Genomic DNA, 17,303 nt, shown 5'->3' on the forward strand with positions numbered 1-17,303 from the left:
GACCAACCAACTAATCAACCTCTCAGATAAGGACTTTAGACTAGCAATATGAAAGATGCTCAACGGACTCCAAGAAACCATGGATCGAGTAGAACAGAACACTAATAAGAACCAAGAAAATATGAAGACAGAAATCACAAAACTCCAAACTGAAATAACATGTCAACTAACAGGACTGAAAAAGTCAGTAAACGAAGTGAATGACAAAATGGATAAGCTCTGGGACAGGGTATCAGAAGCTAAGAATAGACTTGGTGCTTGGAAGATGAGATACATAACAATTCCATACAGCAGGAGAGATTGGACAAAAAACTTAAAGCAAATGAGCAGACAATGGAAAAATTAGTCAAAGAATGGGAACAGACGAAAATAGAAGTCTATGATAAGATCAACAGAAACAACTTAAGAATCATTGGAGTCCCAGAGACCCAGGAAGAAAATTTCCAGGAAAAATTAACGGTCAAGAACATCATCAAGGAGAAACTTCCAGAGCTAAAGAATATATGTGATCAAATCCTGCATGCCCGAAGAGTACCAACCAAAAGAGACCCCAGAAAAACCAACCCCAAGACACATCCTAGTCACAATGACAAATCCCAAAGATAGAGACAGAATTCTGAAAACAGCAAGATCAAAAGGGGAAATCATGTTCAAGCAAGCTTCCCTGAGATTTACAGCAGACCTGTCACCAGAAACACTCAATGCCAGAAAGCAGTGGTGGGATATTGTGACAAGACTGAATGAAATGAATGCTTCACCCAGAACACTATACCCAGCAAAACTCACTTTCCTGTTTGACGGACGAATACATGGCTTCACAGACAAAAAACAGCTCAGAAACTTCACAGACACAAAACCAGTCTTAAGAGAAAAACTGAAAGACCTAATCTAAGACAAGACTACCCAAAAGACACACCAAATTTTGAAATAAAGATGGCGTTAAATCCCAGGACAATTCTTTCTCTCAACGTCAATGGACTAAATGCACCAGTTAAGAGACATAGAGTGGCTAAAAGGATCAAAAAACTCAATCCAACCTTCTGCTGCCTACAAGAAACGCACCTGAATAGTCAGAACAAACATAGACTCAAAATAAAAGGCTGGAGAAAAATTATCCAAGCAAACAACACCCATAAAAAAGCTGGAGTGGCCATACTAATATCAGATAATGCAAACTTTATACTCAGGAAGGTTGTAAGGGACAAAGATGGACATTTTATATTAATCAAGGGGTACGTAGAGCAGAAAGAATTCACTCTCCTAAACATATATGCACCAAATGAGGGGCCAGCAAAATATTTAATACAACTGTTGACAAATCTGAAAAATAAAATAAAAAACAACACAATAATTGTGGGGGACCTTAACACGGCTTTGACAACACTAGATAGGTCAACCAGACTGAAACGCAACAAGAATATACTAGACCTAAGGAGAGAAATGGAAGAAAGAGGCCTAGTGGATATATATAGGACACTCCATCCCCAGAAACCTGGATAAACATTCTTCTCCAATGTACATGGGACATTCTCCAGGATAGACTACATGCTGGCACATAAAACATACCTCCATAAGATCAAGAGGATAGAAATTTTGCAGACTACCTTCGCTGACCACAAGGCTCTGAAATTATTAGTGAACTCCAAAGGGACTCAGAAGAAACACTTTAACACCTGGAAGTTAAACAGCCTCATGATCAATAACCAGTGGGTCCGAGATGAAATCAAGGAGGAAATCAAAAGGTTCCTGGAAACAAATGACAATAAAGACACAAACTATCAGAACTTATGGGACACAGCAAAAGCAGTACTGAGAGGAAAATTTATAGCTTTGCAAGCACACATCAGGAAGGAAGAAGGAGCTTACCTGAGTAGCTTAATGACAAAGCTAATAGAACTAGAAAATGCTCAACAAAAGGACCCAAGAATAGGAAGACAGAAGGAAATAACAAAGCTGAGAGCAGAAATCAACGAAGTGGAAACTCAAAAAACAATCCGAAAAATCAACGAAATCAGAAGTTGGTTCTTTGAAAAAATAAACAAGATTGATAGACCACTGGCAAACCTAACAAAGAAAGAGAGAGAGAGAAACTTGATAACTCGTATCAGGAATGAAAAAGGAGAGATCACTACTGATATGACAGAGATTCAAAGGGTAATCAGAAACTACTTTGAAAAACTCTACGCCACTAAAAATGAGAACCTGGAAGAAATGGATAAATTCTTGGACTCTTATAATCTTCCAAGGTTGAAGGAAGAGGATGTAGCATATCTAAACACCCCCATCACCATTGATGAAATTAAAACAGTAATCAAATGTCTGCCGAAAAACAAAAGCCCAGGTCCAGATGGATTCACTAATGAATTCTATCAAACTTTCCAAAAGGAACTACTGCCAATCTTGGCAAGACTCTTTCATGAAATTGAACAAACAGAAACACTTCCAAATAGCTTTTATGAAGCCAACATCACCTTGATACCTAAACCAGACAGAAACGCTACCAAAAAAGAAAATTACAGACCAATATCACTGATGAATGCAGATGCAAAGATCCTCAACAAAATCCTGGCAAATAGGATTCAATGCCTCGTTAAAAAGATCATCCACTAAGATCAAGTAGGTTTCATCCCAGGAATGCAAGGCTGGTTTAACATCCGTAAATCTATCAACATAATACACAACGTCAATAACAAGAAAAATAAAAACCACATGATCATATCAATAGATGCAGAGAAAGCATTTGATAAGGTCCAACACCCATTCTTGATCAAAACTCTCAGCAAGATGGGAATGGAGGGAACCTTTCTCAATATAGTGAAGGCCATCTACCACAAGCCAGTGGCAAATATTATCCTCAATGGAGAAAAACTAAAAGCCTTCCCTCTAAATTCTGGCACAAGGCAAGGCTGTCCTCTCTCACCACTCCTATTCAACATAGCACTGGAAGTACTTGCTAAAGCGATTAGGCAAGAAAAGGATATCAAGGGAATCCAGATATGAAAGGAAGAAGTCAAGCTCTCACTGTTTGCAGATGACATGATACTCTACTTAGAAAACCCTAAAGACTCTATCAAAAAGCTTCTAGAAACAATAGACTCATATAGCAAGGTGGCAGGCTACAAAATTAACACACAAAAATCAATGGCCTTTCTATACACCAATAGTAATAAGGATGAAATGGACATTAAGAAAACAACCCCATTCATAATAGTGCCACACAAACTCAAATATCTTGGAATCAACTTGACTAAATATGTGAAGGACCTATACAAAGAAAACTATAAAACTCTGCTCCAAGAAATAAGAGAGGACACACGGAAATGGAAATGCATATCCTGCTCATGGATTGGCAGGATTAACATCATCAAAATGGCAATGCTCCCCAAGGCATTATACAGATTTAATGCCATCCCTCTAAATATACCCATGACATTCTTCAAAGAAGTGGATCAGACACTTTTGAAATTTATTTGGAACAAAAAAACCCTCGAATAGCTAAAGCAATCATTGGGAAAAAGAATATGGGAGAAATTACTTTCCCCAACTTTAAACTGTACTACAAAGCAACAGTTATCAAAACAGCATGGTATTGGAATAAGGATAGGTCCTCAGATCAGTGGAATAGGCATGAATACTCAGAAAATGTTCCCCAGACATACAACCACCTAATTTTTGATAAAGGAGCAGGAAATCCTAAATGGAGCAGGGAAAGCCTCTTCAACAAGTGGTGTTGGCACAATTGGATAGCCACTTGCAAAAAATTGAACTTAGACCCCCAGCTAACATCACGTACGAAGGTAAAATCCAAATGGATTAAAGACCTCGATATCAGCCCCAAAACTATAAGATATATGAATAGCACATAGGCAAAACACTCCAGGACATTACAGGCATCTTCAAGGAGGAAACTGCACTCTCCAAGCAAGTGAAAGCAGAGATTAACAGATGGGAATATATTAAGCTGAGAAGCTTCTGCCCCTCAAAGGAAATAGTGCCCAGGATACAAGAGCCCCCCACTGAGTGGGAGAAACTATTCACCCAATACCCATCAGATAAGGGGCTAATCTCCAAAATATACAAGGCACTGACAGAACTTTACAAGAAAAAAACATCTAACCCCATCAAAAAATGGGGAGAAGAAATGAACAGACACTTTGACAAAGAAGAAATACACATGGCCAAAAGACACATGAAAAAATGTTCCACATCACTAATCATCATAGAGATGCAAATCAAAACAACGATGAGATACCACCTCACACCCCAGAGAATGGCACACATCACAAAGAATGAGAATAAACAGTGTTGGCGGGGATGTGGAGAGAAAGGAACTCTTATCCACTGCTGGTGGGAATGCCGTCTAGTTCAACCTTTATGGAAAGCGATATGGAGATTCCTCCAAAAACTGGAAATCGAGCTCCCATACGATCCAGCTATACCACTCCTAGGAATATACCCTAGGAACACAAAAATACAATACAAAAACCCCTTCCTTACACCTATATTCATTGCAGCACTATTTACCATAGCAAGACTCTGGAAATAACCAAGATGCCCTTCAACAGACGAATGGCTAAAGAAACTGTGGTACATATACACAATGGAATATTATACAGCTGTCAGGAGAGATGAAGTCATGAAATTTTCCTATACATGGATGTACACGGAATCTATTATGCTGAGTGAAATAAGTCAGAGAGAGAGAGAAAAACGCAGAATGGTCTCACTCATCTATGGGTTTTAAGAAAAATGAAAGACACCCTTGTAATAATAATTTTCAGACACAAAAGAGAAAAGAGCTGGAAGTTCCTGCTCACCTTAGGAAGCTCACCACAAAGAGTGATGAGTTTAGTTAGGGAAATAACTACATTTTGAACTGTCCTAATAATGAGAATGTATGAGGAAAATGGAGAGCCTGTCTAGAGTACAGGCGGGGGTAAGGTGGGGCGAAGGGAGACTTGGGACATTGGTGATGGGAATGTTGCACTGGTGATGGGTGGTGTTCTTTACATGACTGAAACCCAAACACAATCATATATGTAATTAAGGTGTTTAAATAAATTAAAAAAAAACAAAACAAAACAAAACAAAAAAAACAAAGTAATGAAAGAGTGTATCTTTTAAACTACATTTTTACTGCACTACCATTGTCCTCTGGCAACTACCAATTTAATTTCTTCATCTATGACCCTTTTGTCGTTGTTACTTAACATATATATATATATATATATAATTGAATTTTTTTTTGTTAGATGTGTACCGTAATTGGGGGGGGGTTGAATTTGGGCCACACACGTTTGATGCTCAGGGGTTACTCATGGCTATGAGCTCAGAAATCACTCCTGGCTTGGGGAGACCATATGGGACACAGGGAGATAGAACCGCAGTCCGTTCTACGCTAGCGCTTGTAAGGCTGACACCTTACCTCTATCACCACCTCTCCAGCCCCTAGATGTCTAATTTTAACATAATATCAGCAAAGTATTTAAATGATTAAAATTGTAAGATTTTTTTGCATATAATGGGTAAAACATCTTCAGGATTGGATTTTAACATCAAATGAAATAAAAGCTAAAATAAATGTTTTGGATTATATATAACTTAACACTTTTTGCAGAGTAAAAAGAACTATCATCAAAACTGAAAAATCATCTATGATGAGAAAAATATTTGAACATCATAGTCTAAAACATGCTAATATATAAATTATGTAAACATTCACAAAACTCAGCAACAGCAACAACAACAAAAGTCCATTCTAAATTGAAGAAGAGGTGAACAATCTTATCAAACAAGACATAAAAAATACAAATAAGATCATGAATAATTATTATCAAAGAAATAAAGATTGAGGTAACAATGTGTTGTCACCATATATATTCTAGATTAGCTTATAAGCTAAATAACAACTGCAAGACTTGGTCAGGTCCAGAAAATGTCTCCATTTTATGAATGTATGTACAAAAGTATTCAATAAAATATTTTTACAATTTCTAGAAATGAGAAAAACCTAAATAATCAATGCCAAAAGGTAAATAAATTGCTGTTTTAAGCAGTAAATGCAGTAATGTAAATGTATCATTGGATATACACCCAACGGTCTTAAGTTTTTACTTGTGTTAGAATTCTACTGCATCTTAGACACACAATATATTTAGAGGAACACACCTAGCTGTGCTGAATACTGATTCCTAGCTTTATATTTAGGGCTCTCTCCTGGTGCTATTTGGGAGATCATATTGATGATTCGTATCCCATTTGGGTCAGCCAGAGCATTCAGAGCAAATGTGTTACCTCCAATACTATATCTCTGATCCAAGTTGCTACATATTGGTTGGGGGGGGGGAGGTTCAGGGAAAGAGCACACCCAGCAGTGCTCAAAGGTTTCTTTCTGACTCACACTCAGAAATCACTCCTGGCCAGCTCTGAGGACCATATGGGATGCCAGAGATTGAACCCGTGTTGGCTGTGTGAAAGGCAAACACCCTACCCTCTGTGCTATCACTCCGGCCCCGTTGCTAGTCATTTTTAATACCATCTTTTATAAAATCTGCACTGAATCTCCTCTTGTATATACATCTTTGTGTGCTTTTTTGTGTATGTATGATTGCTTATATGTATGTGTATATAATCTAGTTTTGTATGCTATCAAAAACGGTATTTTGTAATAATAAATGAAAAGACCATGTATAATTTTGAATGTTTGTCAATTCTGACTCCAATAACAATTGAACAATTTTAAAGGAGCTAACTGGGACTATTTTTTTAGAATTGTTTTCTTTTCAAAGGCAAAAGACTTCTAAATAAACTGCTTTTCTATCAGTTGTTGGCACCTCGATTCTATTCTTGAGCTGATGACTGTTTGACATTCCATGATAAATGGTATGTGGTCAGCTATTTCATGATTTTTCCGTTACTAGAATTACATTTATAATGTAAGGAAGGGTTATTATTAGCTAAAGCTTTTATTTCCTGGGATTAGCTAAAATGAAAAGGGTTATTTCTGTTGATACACCCAATTTCACATTGCAATGCAACTATTCAACTGAAAACGTCCTGAGATTTCTATTTGAATGGCCAGGGAATGGTTGATTATGTGTTATTGGCCTTTAAAGGGCCAGTATCAATAATCAAAATAATATTGTTTTACTTAGCAATCTTACAGTTTGAAAAATATATATAAATTTTCTCTCTCCAAATAATTCCGTTGTACTGAAAAGACTTCTAGGAATTCAGAATATGTGAACGAAAAACATTAGATTACATTTGAATAATGTAAGATTAAACTTTATATTCATAACAAAAATAATATTTCTTTGCAATATTGGTTAAATATTATTTCCATTCATCATTTAATAGTTTTGTATCTCACAAAAATGTTTTTGAATAATTTTTATTTTGACCAAAGTGGATTACAAATCTTTCACAGAAATATTTTAGGTACATAGTGACATTGAATCGGGGGCAATCCCACCACCAATGTTGTCCTCCCCCTACCCCTGTTCCCAGCATGCACCCCATGTCCCCTCCTTTGCCCCCCCCAAGCTGCGATATACTCAACAAAATTTATAAGCATTTCCTATTAATAGAAAGAAAATACCTGATATCTAACAACTGAATTCTTTGAGGAACGATTGCAATTGATCTAGAGAACACCAGAAATTTTTCATGGGAATGAAAATCTGGCAACCCTGTTTCATTTTCAAAACATGTATGAAAGTTGCATTATTCCTGTTAGAATGATCTTTTAACTTCTATATTTGACATACTTAGTACTGATAAGTGGGCCTACATTGTGCTAGTACTTTTAAAAATCATTATGTGTATACTGTGATGCATAGCATAATGTATGTGATATACAATAAAAAACAGAAATAAAAATAAAATTTCGACTAGTCATGAGAACATTCTTATAGAAATAGTTACTAAATTTTATACTTTGAAAATTATATACTATTTCATTTTATGAAACAAAAACTTGAATAACATTTCTAAATATTATCTGTTATCTATAACAGGTTAAGCAGATAAAGCATAAACAATTTGATCAGTCAGATAAGTAATCTATACAAGCATATACTATAGTCTTATGTTTATAATTAAATACTAAGTTTTAAAAGCTGAAAAACAGCTAAATGTAGCAGGACATTTAGTATCCAGAAACTATTCAATATTGATAAATTTTCTGACAATAACAACATAAAAGTATTCAATGATTGCATGAACATTGAATATTAAAAAATGAAGCCCAAAGGTACTTTACTTATTATTATTTAGCATACTTAAAATCAATTTAGAACTGCACATTGATAGTTTACAATAATGACATAGTAATAACTTGTAAAAATCTTCTTGAATATCCACAAATATATGAATCATTGTGTTAATGAGCCTTAATAGAATGTTATGTATGTTCTGGACTCAAAAAAGTTGTGCAAGTTTATTCAGCCATTTGCAATGTAAATTTAGCTCAAACTTATTGTTCTATTCGAAAAATAGAAAAAAATTATTTTAAAAGAAATGTCAACACTGGATCACATTAGTCCTTTGAACTCATTAACATAACTCCTTTGCTTTTCAAATTTGTACGTTACTTCTGAAATCTTTGGGCAGTTTATATTTCAGTTATTTTATTTCAGGCCAAAGAGTGCTAGCAGTTTGAAACTCTATATATCTCTTTTGGTAGAACTTTTCAAATCCAATCATTTAAATCTAGAAACAAGTATTATTTTTACATTATGTAATTAAAACTTTCTAATGACATACTTCTTTGAGATTCCTGTGCAAGCTTGAAATCCTACAAATTTAAGGCTGGCACTGATTCTTCTATTCTATTTGTAGTTTAATTCATCCAAAGATAAATAGAATGCTATGAAAAGAACTTTCTCCTTTTCCTTTATAGTGTCAATTAATTTATTCATTAATTAAGACAACCAAACATTGAAAAAACACATATGAGTGACTTTTTGAATATTACTTAATAGTTGATGATATATAAAGATTTCCACCATTACTAATCAATTATAAAAAACTCTATATTTATTACATGGAATAAATCCATATTAGCATTAACTATGTCCTCTCACCAAGGTTCTGGTTTCAGGAAAGAAGAGAAGAAGTGTTGGGATGATACATGAAATAATTCTGAGTTTGTATTCTCACTTATTAAATCAAAAGAAGTAAATGTCTAGCAATAAACACATACTATTTACTTAATTAGCACTATTCTTAGTTTGCTGTAGCCACATAGATAGTATACCATTATCTACCACTTGTACTCAATAACTATAGAGGGAGTTTATAGTTATCTCACAAATTTATGGACTCAAAAATAAACTATCTAATAAGATCATTATAAGAAATTAATATATATAAATGCTGTTTCAATTTATGTTCAATAGATTCATTACATATTTTATTATATATTGTTATTTAAGTCTCATGTTTTTATTCTTAGAGCTTGCTTTAAAAATAGGAAGGGCAATTTAAATGCAAAACGCCTCTTTTTTTCAAAGATGGTGTAAACCTGTAAATGCATCATTGCACATGTGGATGAACCTTTCATAAAAATGGAAAGTGAGTAATGAGGTGCATCTATCTATCCAATAAGATTACTTATGAAATTTTGTGGCAGGCACATACCTCTATGATTATATAATTCTCAACAGTTCTCTGTCAATTTAAAGAAAAAAAATCTACATTTAGTCTTAGTTTTGAATATTTTTATTTCAGATTTCATGAACTCAAAGCATTTATCTATCAATATGTATGAGGTAAACTATTTTGCCACTTTTTACTATTTAATTCCATAAATGATTACTAATTTGGAGAGTGGCAGTGCTCAAAACCACTTTGCATTCATTCATATATATTTTTATATATTCATTATATATGAATGTATATAATATTGGAATTTAATATCCACATCCAAATTAATTTAAGATTTGGGATAACAATATTCTTGATATATATATATATACACTAGAACTTGCCTATAGCTTATTTGTTATTTATCAGTACATATTATTCTATACTCAGAAGGTTCTTGAGCAAATTCTTTACTCTTGATGTATATGTGAAGAATGGTTATAGCAAAGTGTCCACTAGGGAGAGCTGCCTTACAGCATACCAGAGTTCCCACAACTGGCACACTTGATAATTCTCCATCAAAAGTAACTGTAATAATAATAATAATAAAATCAACCTTATTTTTGCAGCCACATATTATACTAATGGCATCTTCCCAACATTAAAGATTAGTGGATGATTTACCTTCATTATCATAAGTGTCTAGAACTGCATAAATCACCATTTTTGGATTTTGTTACCATCCATTTCAAAATGAAATGAACTATGGTCCATGTCATTTTTATTTTTCAATTCTTAATTTCTCTTGATCTTAGTAAATGTGACTAAATAGAAAAACTCTAGATAGAAGAAAACACAAAACAAAAACAAGTCACTTTGTACACTGTACTGAGAATAAAGATGTTGTATAATTTTAGATTATCATTAATTTGTACGGACAAGGTCTTTCTAACATTGCTTTCAAAATGTTTAAAAATGTGTTGATGGAACAGCAACAATATGCACAATATTGTATCCCATTTTGGAGCATGCCAAAATATACAAAAACATTTTCAAAAATTGAATTTACAAGGAAAGAGAGAATTTGCTTTGCATGCTAGCCTTGCATGCAGCCAAACCCCATGTTCATCTTTGGTATAGCATATGGTCTTCTGAGAACCAGCAGGGGTAATTTTTGAGTGACGAGCCAGAGTAACCCCTGATCATCACCAGTTGTGTTCACAAAGGAACAAAAAATAATTGAGCTAACAATAATGAGTACATATTTTAAAGATGATATTTTAATATCAAGGTTGATACATTTAAGGGCAGTTCTAATTCATAAAAGGAGAAAAATTATATTAGACTTTTTGTATAATTTGAGATAATTTTTAACACATGTCTTATCTAAAATGGAATAAATTAAAACATTGAGATTAGTTAGCAAAATAGATTTCCCAACTATTTTTTATAATTATAAATGTTTTTTGTAAGATTATATAGTATTAACATATAGCATCCACTGGTTTTATGTTAAATCTCATGTTATAATATTTTTAACTACACTTTGAATCTATTACTGTTAAATAGATTTTATGTACTGGTCACAGTTATATGCTCCTGTTGATTTGTATATCATATTTGTTAGTTCTTCCCTTTTCCTTTTTTTTCTGGTTTACTTATTACCCTTCTACATCATTTAGCTTCGATTCTAGTCTATTTTTCTATTTTGCAATATGAGTTAGAGGAAAATGTTATTAAATCGGGGAATTCCATAAATATTGGTTAAAAGTTATAAATAGGCCTGTCTTTGGTATTTGTCAACATAGAGTTCTTTCAATTAAAATATTTCCTGGCTACCACAGAGTGGAAGCTGCGGAAATTGGCTCCACATCCAGCTTGGCTGATTCAGTAGAATCAGCTGGCCTCAATTTAGATTCTTTTCTTTTAAAGCAGTGCCAAATTGAGGATTAGTACATTGTGGAGAGGGAGGCGGGCAGTCCACCCCTGATCGGCCATTCTTCATTCCCTAGAAGGGGCTTGCCTTCCCAGCCCCAGCTGTGCACTGAATTAATCTACACAGGGAGCTTCTCTATCTACATGGTTTTCAACATGCTCGTCAAGGTCCTGCATCACTTCTGACAAAATAAAATGTGACTTTGCTAGCTCTGAACTTGGACGACTGCACTCAAACTTTAAATATACACACTCGCATGTAAGAAATGAGAGAGGAAGTGCTTTTGCATAGTATACTGTCAAGTCAATAGGGTGACAGTAAGTAAATTTGGTATGAGGAAAAGCATGTAAGAAAAATCTTCCAAGAGCTGTATTATAGGGAGCTGAGAGTTGGACCTCTCCAGAAATTGTTCTTCCAAACTAAATGCATAAGAGTAGTTTGGTTTGCAACTAGTTTGAGTAGGTATATATTGTCTTTGATTGCCATGTGGAAATATTTATATTTTTATCCTATGTTTGTTGTTTTAGTAGTCTATATTCCCTTATGGCCCAAGTCTATCTTGCTCACATCTTCATGATCTGCTCTTATATATTTAGAGCCCATCTACCACTAAGGAAGTTCATGTACTAATGGTACTTTATATAATAGCATTTTTATTCTTTTTATAAGATGATATTCTGTGAAGTATTCTGCTGCTTTAATTTTTAACTTTTTTGATATATAATATCTAAGATAAAAATTAAAAGTTGTAACCTTTTTCAAAATACAAACCAGTTACCTACATTTATTATTTGGTCTTGGTCTATAGAGTTCTTTATAAGTAAGACAAGGAAAGTAAAACACTATATTCATAAATATATGTAAAATTAATCCAGAGTCATACAAAATAAATGACTTTTGAAACAAAACAAACTGATGCAGTAAATTTAGTGAAAGGTATTCTTAGTTCAGCTCATCTTTTTACAGCTTGAGATTTACTTCCTAATTTGAGTAAGTATAATAAACCTTCTAGTAATAAAACTCCTTATTAGTCAGCCACGAACACCTATAACACTTAGACCCTAGTATAGCAAATATCCCTGGCAATATATTACTATAAACAGATATTAAACATATTAATGAGAAGTGTTAATAGATATAGTCCAGGTCCTAGTAATCTGTGGCCTTTTCTATATCCTTAATTTCTTAACAATTTCTAGTTTTTTAACAGGTTCCAGATCTGTGGGAAGAAGGAACTGCTTTGGACCATAAATGTTAAGCTACTGGAAGTTGTTTTTAACTCTAGGTTTTATTCCTAGGATTTTTCTTAAGTTTGTAAATAGTAAGCAATGACATTATAAGACATTTACTTCTGAAAAACTTACCTAAAGTGGTGGGGAAATAGAGCATATTCTTGAAGAACTAGACTTGACATATAGCAAAGCATTATATTTCAAAAATGAAAAGCACAGTGTTATCACATTGTGCTTACCAAATTCCTGGCTAGCTCAGAAACTTCAAAGAAAAGTATTGACTTTTAAATGAGGGAGCTACCCCAGTTTATACAAAAAGCATATTTGTCTTTGCTCTTTTCAGAGGTGAACTTTAAAAAAAATCTATATTTGTCTCTTTGGAGTAAAATAAAAAACAATAGCAAAAAGAAAACAGGGAAAATAAATGTATCTATGGATCAAAAAGCAATTTAGATTGCAATTGCTTCTCGAGAGATGAAATCATTTCTGTTGCCAGAATAACAGTAGGAAAAAGTCATTTGGATCTTTTGCCACTGTTGTGTTGCTTGAGATTCCACAAAGGAAAACAAAAGGAAGGCCTTTTCATTTTTGTTCACAGTGCCCTGAAAATATGCAAGGAATGAAGAGGAAAACAGGGTGATATCAAGGTCATAAAAATGTGGCCTTCATCTAAGAGAATAAGACAAATAAAGTTTTCCATAGTACCTGGCACTTCAATATTAAAGGAAGTTGTAAGGACAACTGACTCTTACAATGGGACCAAGTAGAATTAGTGTTTGTTGGCAATTGTCTGGGTATTCACACTTTTGAGTTTCTCAAAATAAATACTACCAAAAAGATAAACAAAACTCTCAAAAGCTTATGAGTTATATTTTGCCTTTTGGATAAAAGTAGAGTGATTTGTGTTGGATATTTTTTCCATTGGTTACATATTGTCTGAAGTAATTCAGTGCTTTCACCACTAACCAGGGGATGCTCAAAAAAAACTAGTGCCTACTTTCCTTATCTAGACTGAAACTTCCACATGCTATTCGAAGAGTGAAGGACCCTTATGCCTGGGAGAAGTTAACAATACCACTGTTCCTGCTGCCTTGAATTTGGGAATTCTACATTTGATTTGGTTTCAATAATTTTTCTTTTTTCCTTATTTTGGGTTGGGGTCGGCCCACATTGGTAATGCTCAGGGTTCTTCTGGCTATGCGCTTCAAAAATCGCTCCCTGGCCTTGGGGGACCCATATAGGATGCCTGGGGATTCCAACCTCGGTCTGTCCTAGGCTAGTGTGTGCAAAGCAAACGCTTTATCGCCTGCGCCACTGCTCTGGCCCCTAATATTTTTCAAATTTTTTTCTAAGCTTTCCTCATCCAAGTTTACAACTTTACCACAGTACATTTTTTCATTTGCATAAATTATCCAGAATTAGTGTCTCCTACCAAAGTAACATATATAACATGAGAATCACAATGACGTTTTAAAAATAAATAATAAATGGTTTATTATACTTATGAATCATAAATATTAATTAGGTTTCTATTTATTTCTCCTATACCACGTTTAAACAATAAAAATAATATTTAAAAGTGTTTTTTTTTTATTTCTGTGATTCTACTTTTTTTTTGTTGTTTGTTTTGGGTCTACATCCAGCATTGGTTAGAGGGTTACTCCTGGCTTTATAGTCAGTAGTCAATCCTAACTGTCCTCAAGAGATCATATGGGAAGCCAAAAATTGAACCGCACTTACGAAACTGCCAGGGGAAAAACCATGATTCAAAGGTGGTTTACCCATGGCAAAAGGTTTATCCATTGCACTCCAGATGTGCTGACCTCTGCAATTTCCCCAAACGTGGGAATTTCGACTGCATAATTTGTGGTAGTGGGGAAACTGCGTTCGTCCTCTCTAATAAAAGAGAAAAGAAAAAAAAAAGAAAGAAAGAAATGAACCTCGGGCAGGCCATGTGCAAGGCAAGCACTTTATTATTTATACTATTGCTCCAGCCCCATGATTCCACTTCACTTTGACATCTCTCTTTATATTCTTATTATTTCATAAAGTCAGAACAAAGTTTTACCTGAGAAATCAAGAAAAAATATTTCAGAAGTAAGAAGCCTATATCTGGGTGTAGAAAAACCCGTCATATTTAATTAGGAAAATAATTATAATCACACTTTTATACTTTATATAAAATATAGCCAAGTATAAAATTGTACTTCATTTTGCCATACCTGGAAGTACTCATGGGTTACTTCTGGCTCTATGCTCAGAAATCACTCCTGGTAGGCTTGGGTGATCCTATGGGATATTGAGGGCATTGAATCCAGGTCTGTCCAGGTGGGAAAATGTGCAAGGTAAGATTCCTCTACCATTTGCTATCCATCCTGGCTCAAAAATGTACATTTTAGGTAAAGAAAAAAATAAGAGATTTAAAAACATTCATATATGCTTAGAATTGTTTGATAATTGAGCTACCACAAGTTACCACAAGTTAAGGCATTGGTATGGTCTTGAGTATTGACTAGTCAATTTCCTTTCGATACAATATACTTTTATTGGACATGAGAATAACATCATGCTCTTCTCAAAAATTGTGCTTGACACCACTTAAGATAGACATTATAGACAAGACTGGCATGTGGCTAAACTTCTGTGGATGTAAATTTTAAGTCAGGGATTCCAAGACAACTCTTCAAAGTATCTATCTCCATAGACAAGTGACTAGCACATTATATGTATATATTTTTTCCTGAAAGAGTTTACAAATAATTTGGCTTATATGAAAACAAGATCCTAAGATGGGAAAAAAGAACTAAAACACACAGAAACACTCACAAGGCTCATACATTTTAAAGCCTTTATTTAGGTCCCTGAATTACATATCTTCCTTACTTTTTAAGGAGGAATATATTCTACTATGTTTAAATAAACCCTTTCAGAAAAGATTGATTTTGTAGCCTAATTAAACTTTTAAAAGTTATAGACATTGACTGACCTACCTTATTCAATTTTTATGCTTTATAAGTTACATTTCCTAAACAATTTTTGTTAACATCATTATAATTTTTTTTCAGATTTTTATTCAGGGTTTTATTTATGAAACTGATTTAAAACAAAAAGAAAAAAATTTGAAATGGTTTTAAATTTCAGCTAGCTCTGAGTAATTTTACATCTGAAATAATTTATAAAATGTTATTAAATTCAGTTTTATTTTTCATAAGTTGGACAAAACAATTTTAGCTCCTATATTAGCAGTTTATTCTAAAAATCAAAGTGTTTTTCCCAATACTAGATATATTGCATGTAGCTACTATATGACCATATTTATACTAAGAACATGTAAATATGCAATAAACCACATACTATATAAATATACACATATACACTATATGTACAACACAATGATGGCACTTTTCATAATCAGAATAAAACAAATGAATCCCTAGATATTAAGAGAAAATACGCTAGATTTTATTTAGCAAAACTGCTTCGTGTTCTGCTTTTCTGACATGATTTTTGATACTTTAATGGTTGGACAAAAATAAAACTAAAAATGCATCAACATAAAATTTGTGAATTTAAAAAAATGCTTCTTTCTAATCAAGGCTAGAAAGGACACAGATCCATTCTCAATAAATCACTTAATTGAGAAAAATTGTATTTTTAAACTATCAATTTACCCTCTTTGTTTTATATCTTGATAATACATTTACCCAAACAGATGAAGAGTAATGTTAGATGCAGCTTGGGCAACAAAACAGTAAAATTCACTGGGCTAAAGAAATAGCTTAATAGACTATGACATTCTTTATATTCTAATGGGATCCAAATCCATATATTTTAAAAAATTGAACTAATACTTTGTCAACAAGTTTTAAAAAGAAACATTTAAAAGTTGTTACATTTATATTTCTAGATATATGTGAACTATTTTATGAAAGTTTAACATAAACATCTAGGCACCTATATCTAACGGGTAAAAAAGTTATTTTTCAAACATTTCCATTTTTATCTTCTCTTTATCTTATTTAATTTCAGGTATTTTTTTTTTGGATTGGACAAATATAAAATTTGATTTGTATGTTATTGATGCTCCTCATAGTCGTTACTAGAATAATGTACTATGCCATCTTAGTAAGTTCTTAAGAAAATATGGCTTATTATACAATGTATACTAGCCATCAATGTGTAGACTATGATTTATCCATATAATCTATTTATATAAAATTAAGTATTGATTGATATCACTGAGGTGACAAATATGGCATTTGTTTAACTATGCTATATAAAAATATAGTTGCTAGGAGCTGGAGAAATAATATAGATAGTAAGTACTTGCTTATACATGACCAACCAGTTTTTGATTGCTGGCAGCCACTATGGTACTCTGAGCACCACCAGGATTAATTTTGTTTGTTTGTTTGTTTGTTTGTTTGTTTTGGGCAACATCCGTTATAGCTCAGGATTACTCCTGGCTATGTGCTTAGAGATCACCTCCTGCTTAGGGGACCATGGGGGACACCGAGGATTGAACCCAAGTCCGTCCTGGGGTGCTG

The 17,303-nt window shown here is 33.5% G+C and overlaps 1 non-coding gene across 1 annotated transcript; it reads left to right on the forward strand.

The window, feature by feature from the left end:
* The first annotated feature begins 14,492 nt into the window (after positions 1-14,492).
* On the forward strand, positions 14,493-14,655 carry LOC126016796 (U1 spliceosomal RNA). Its single transcript, XR_007498510.1, has one exon. It is a non-coding gene; the product is annotated as a U1 spliceosomal RNA (small nuclear RNA).
* Positions 14,656-17,303: the final 2,648 nt, after the last annotated feature.

Source organism: Suncus etruscus, chromosome 8 (genome assembly GCF_024139225.1).
Source record: "Suncus etruscus isolate mSunEtr1 chromosome 8, mSunEtr1.pri.cur, whole genome shotgun sequence".
Lineage (NCBI taxonomy): Eukaryota > Metazoa > Chordata > Mammalia > Eulipotyphla > Soricidae > Suncus > Suncus etruscus.